The sequence below is a fragment of the Pezoporus occidentalis genome, unplaced genomic scaffold, assembly GCF_034315485.1.
Source record: "Pezoporus occidentalis ecotype Australia unplaced genomic scaffold, CSIRO_AGI_Poc_V1 ctg167, whole genome shotgun sequence".
In the NCBI taxonomy this organism is placed as follows: Eukaryota; Metazoa; Chordata; class Aves; order Psittaciformes; family Psittacidae; genus Pezoporus; species Pezoporus occidentalis.
This window is the reverse complement of record NW_026913499.1, coordinates 373,410-379,409: the sequence shown is the minus strand read 5'-3', so window position 1 is coordinate 379,409 and position 6,000 is coordinate 373,410.

The following is a 6,000-nucleotide window of genomic DNA, read 5'->3' as shown; positions in this document are numbered from 1 at the left end:
AGCCTGGGGATTCACTGGCCAGAAAGCAGTATTGCAGCGCAAACCCTGGGAGACCTAGTGGACAAGGCGCTGAACATGAATCAGCAACATGACCTTGGGCAAAAAAGGCTGCCAGCACTCCAGGCTCTCTTAGCAAAAGGTCAGCCAGCTGCTGAAGAGAAGTCGTTAGTCTCTGTTTACTCTGTCCGGTTTTGGGCTCCCTATCACAAGGCAGACACATATATTGAAGCAAGTCCAGTGGAGGGCTGCCAAGTTATTGTGTGGCTGGAGCTTGTGATGGAGGAGAGACTAAGAGAGCTGTGCTTATTCAGCCCCAAGGAGAGGTGACTAGGACGAACTCCTCTGTTGAAGTTACCAAGGGGAGGGTGCAAAGATGGAGCCAGACTCTTCTCAGAGGTGCACAATGAAAGGACAAGGGGCAGTAAAGATCATCTGGAACATGAGAAATTCTGGTTTGAATCAGTAATTTGTTTGTTTGCTGAGAGGGTGGTCAAACACTTGAGTGAACAGGTTGGCCAGGGAGGCTGCAGCATCCTTCACCCTGGAGATATTCAGAACCAGTCTGTTCTGTGCAGGATACTGGACAAGGTGACCTCTGGAGGTCCTTTCCCACCATTGTGACTTTGTGTGGCAGTGAGGTACTTTGGTGCAGTGTCAGAAAGCAAGTCCTAGGACAGCACATGGAGGTTTGCACTTAGCAACATATGTAGTTCTCAGGAACACATACACATTATCCTACTCCAACATCTGCTAATAATATAACGGAGTATGAAGCAAAATGACTTTCTAATGGAACTATTGAGAAAAGCAACAGATGGAGGATTCTGTGCAAAGTAAGTAATATCAGTATGATTTAACTTTTGTTTGCCTGGGACTCTGGGAACAAAATTGCCTGATGCTATCACAGACTTAAAGCAACACTTGATAACTGCTGAGTACCCTATATTCCCTTTTACACCAGTGAGGAATGAAGTCTTGAAATAAAATGGTTCAGGTGGCTCCACAATGTAGCTGTTGCCATCTTTCTGAACTCTCTCAAGCACATCCTTTCAAATGCCGAATAGTATGGTGTCCTACCATTCTTCTGCTCTTAAACTGGATCTACAGCTCCAGTGGTTAGGGTAGGAAGTTGAACTAGCTCCAGTAATTAAAAGTCATCAGCTGTATCATGCAGGGCTGTATTGTCCCAAGGATAGCCAGTTGGCCTTGCTTTTCTGGATCTGTCACTTCCTTGTTCCCATCTCATTCTAGCCAGATATTAAACTCAATAATTTCTTCAGTAAGCATAGCAGTAATTATGGCAGTTTACTGTATCAGGTAATTACTGGAGGTTACACTCACATCTGTTGTGTTCTCAACCAGTTGTTTTGCCTTCAGCATCCAATCCAGTGGCAAGTCAAAATGGCAAATACATATAGGGATCTAAAACCGTCTGTCTGAGCTGCTAGAAATTACTTAACACAAAGATAACTTGGTCAGTTGTTCCAGCAGCTCTGAATGAAGAAACCTGCAGAAGATGTGTTTGATATTTCAGTGATTTACCTGCGATCCAATTGAATAACAAAGCGTTATGGCAACAGAAGTGTAGGAAGTCTTCCTCAAAAAGCTTGCTATGTACCTACATTAGGATTCATATATTACACAGGGATATAATTTTTCCTTCATAGAAATAATATGTATTGATTTTATGCTAGAGGAAATATGCCTTTTCCTAAGAAGGAAGGCTGGCATTACTGTATTATCTGATGCAATTCATTATGAGCAAAGCACCCGCAAAAAAATAAGAAGGCAGATCTCTGGCCAAAGAGCCTGTCACTGTGGGCTCCATATTATGTCAGCTGCAATATTAGAATGTGGGTTAGGGATGTTGTGCAGCATATTCTGATAGGGGAAACTGTGTGGTGCTTTTTAATCTTTTTTAATGCAAGCCAGTATAAAAATACACCACCTCTATTGGCTATTTGTAAATTAGATACTGTTTACAGTTGAGAAACTGGCTTTTTTTATAACTGATTTCCATACAAAACATCTGTCAGTATGTACTCTTTCATAATGATGCCAGTGCATACACAGGGCCTTAATCTATGGCAAATAAACAGCTGGAAACTGTTCTTTTAATGTTTAGTATTGCTTGATTTACTGCTTGAAATTGTTTTGATAGACATAGCAGACAGTTTTCCAAAAAGTTTATAGACATTTAACACATCCTCATTTTAACGAATTTCGGTTCCTAATTTTATGTACGTTTAGCCTCACCGCAAGTCCACATTCAGCAGATGACAACAGTATGAAATTTTGATGGCTGATAACAAAAATCAGTTTCTTCCTGCTCTGGCTAGAACTTTTTAAAACATAACTTTCAAATATGGGCAAAAAAACCCAACTTGCTCCGTGGCAATTTTAATGAGTACCAGGTTCATCAGGTAGCCTACAACCTATAGCACTTAAAATATACATTTGAGAAATGTGAGCAGTATACCTTTGCCTAAGCAGAAGTCCTGAATTTATACAGCAAGAAAGCATTCAATCTGGTAAGAAACTTTTACTTGCAAATGACTTGAATGAGTGATTTCCTTCCACCGAATACATGCATATTGAAAGATGCTGCCTGACCCTGCTGCTTCACTAAAAAATTCATCCTTAAGAAAACTATCTGCGGGGCTGAAAAAATCTCCACAATAATCACTAACTGTGGGAAAGAATCGTGTGTATTCCCTTAGTGCTGCCATCAGTGTTTCCCAAATGTTTCTTGGAGGGATTTTCTTTTACATAAAGTAGAGAACAGTTTCTTCAGTCTTCTTCCTTTGAACTTCCTAACAGGGAGGCTGGTTTCAAGGTGTCTGACTCGCATCTAAACTGAAACTGGGCAAAGACCACTGCTTGTTTTCAAACACTCCTATGAATAATCAACATCCACTGGAAAGCACTTGGTATTCGCAGGCTGAAGGCTGGATTTGGGCAGCAGAGCTGAAAGGTGGTTTATTCTACTGTTAGATTCTGCCAGCTGTCATGTCTGAATAAATCAAAAAGCCACCCAAATAATTTTCTAGAATGTCTATGAATTGAGGTTAGTATGCATGAAACTATTATTTATCTTTTCTTTCTAAATTAACTTACGTCCAAGTCACTGGTAAGACATTGGTACTGCGCAAGTAAAGCAAATGTCTGGTTAAACTTTTCAAAGGCTTGTAAATATTTACTAGCTACATACTTCACATCTTCAGCAGATTATGGTGCAAATCTAACTAACAAAAGGTATTATGGATCAGACTGTGAGGATTAGCAAATACTACCAGTAAACCAAATGCTGAGCTACTACAGCCATGTAATCATTTAAATTTCTAGCTCTTACAGCTCTGTAGTTGAACTTATATTCATAAAAGTTCCTTCAGCTCCTTTGTTGAACTTGCAATTAAAGCTGACCTGATTAAGAAGACCGCTTTCTCAGTGCTCTTGGTAGGACACATTGATTAGAAAGCCCGAGAATCTTCATTCCTATCCAAGTAAGGATCTCTCCCCAGGAGTTTACTGATTAATTAATGAGTTTGTTTACCTGTGCGTGTGTTTGCACAGAATAGCCTTTGCACACAGCATGGCTGAAGGGACAATGGCAGTTATCAGAATGCTGCATCCCTGAACTTTAATGACAGCATAGCATGATCTTCATGCAAAAGTCCTACCCAGTCATGTCTATACCTTCTCCATGTGCCACCTTTGCTCATGTTTTCCTTAAATCATTATCTGTTCTTAAGCAGGAAAATGTAAGCTTTTTACTGTGATTTTTTTGAATGAATTAACATAGAAAGATGAAAAAAGGTGTTTGGATGGATCATGCAAGAAGTTGATAAACATGTAGAATATTTGTAGATATCTATTTACTATTCATATTTAGTTAATAAACTTCATAGGCTTCTTGCAAGAAATCTATTTTAAATCAGTGACTATCTTTAAAGCTGGATTATGAAATGACCTAATGTAGGTATCTGGTGTTTCTTAAAAGTAAGTATTTCCTCTTTTAGATATTGTCTCATGACAGTATTATGGCTAAGAAGCTTAATGGAGAAACTGGTGCTTGTGAATTTGGGGGTTTGGAGAACTTTGCATAGGGAGATTGTCATTCAGTTACAATTTGGGATAAATATGTGCAGGATTCAAACAAGCTAATAAAAACATATCCTCCAATACCATTAAAATGAACAGCAAAGTCTCAGTGAGATCAGCATTTCATTCTAAGAGGTGCTTTCCAAGTCTGTGAGGTCTGACGAGGTGATTATGTTGTTACAAGATATACTGATAGCTGCTGAGATAACATAAACCAACTGTAACTTGTTTGAAGGAATGAAGACTAAAAGTGATCCTAGTATAAAGAGGCTCAGGGATGAATGAAGAAGTAATTCTTGGTACAAAGTATAAATTGCTGATCGTATGAATGTGTTCCAAGAAATACTTTGCTGTAACTACAATGGGAAATTGCATCTTTTTTGGGTTTTGACAATTCTGTTGGTGTTCCCAGGGGAGAACATCTTTTTCAGCAAGCTCTGCCAACAGTGTTCTGAAGGAAATCCCTTTATGGGTTTCAGCTAAGAGTAAGACTACTTTTACTAGTAGTATATTCAACTATTAAATGAAATGTATCTGACCAAGGAGGACTTCAGTAATACTTAAGATCCCTTAATTCACTATACGTGCGCTTCATCTTATGAAGATTTATGAGAGCTTTCTTCTACCTCAGAACTGGGTAGCAAACTAAAAAATAAAGTCTTGTTGGAAGTAAACTCTGTTTCCTGCACTCCCTATGAATCTCCTCACGCAAAGCATGCACGTTTTCACTTTGCATTGGGAGGATTCAAGTTCCCCCATGCTAAACGCTAAACAGAATACTTGTCTTCAGAGGCTTTGTGCTTTTCCCTTCTCTCTGTTCCTTTTACCTTCTCCCTGCCAAAAAAAAATCACTATATGTGTCTACATAATGGTTTCAACTTTACAGACGTAATTAGATTCTCACAAAACTTCTCTCCCTTGCTTCACCATTTCCAAGCGACGTGATCTGTGGCCAATTCTTGTCTGTTTCTTATATCCCTTTTTGGGTTCCTAGCCCTGATCTGCATCACTTTTATAGACCCAAATGCACATGGTTTTGATTTGGCAGAGAATGGCAGATTGTTCCATAGTAGAAAGGATGTGGATGCTTGTTTTTTGGACTTTGCTTGGTGTTTTTCAACCTACATCTCCTGTTGTTTCCATATTGAATTTGGTTGTAAACTAGAAAGTATGCTACTCATTTTGTTATGTTGATCCTTTGAGATGGAGCTGCCCTTATGCTGCTTCCATCCTCCTCTGATTCAGATCAAGTAGGTTTTTGGATATTTTTCACCCAACCTCTTACTGCTAAGCCTTAATCAGTTTGGGAGAAGACTGGGACTTGTGGGTCCAACTCAGTTTACATTGAGACCTCTTTTACTGACAGCACGTAAGAGCTGAATAGTGTCTGTAAACACCTGTATCAGTTTTAAGGCTCCTTTATGTTATTACAGTGCTGCAAAATTGACTAGTGAGTACTCACCACTGGCAAACTGCAATTAGAATCATAGAATCATAGAATAGTTAGGGTTGGAAAGGACCTTAAGATCATCTAGGTTCAACCCCCCTGCCATGGGCAGGGACACCTCACACTAAACCATCTCACCCACAGCTTCATCCAACCTGGTCTTGAGCACTGCCAGGGATGGAGCATTCACAACCTCCCTGGCCAACCTATTCCAGTGACTCACTGCCATAACAGGAAAGAATTTCTTCCTTATATCCAATCTAAACTTCCCCTGTTTAAGTTTGAACCCATTACCCCTTGTCCTATCACTACAGTCCCTAATGAAGAGTCCCTCCCCAGCATCCCTATAGGCCCCCTTCAGATACTGGAAGGCTGCTATGAGGTCTCCATGCAGCCTTCTCTTCTCCAAGCTGAACAGCCCCAACTTCCTCAGCCTGTCTTCATACGGGAGG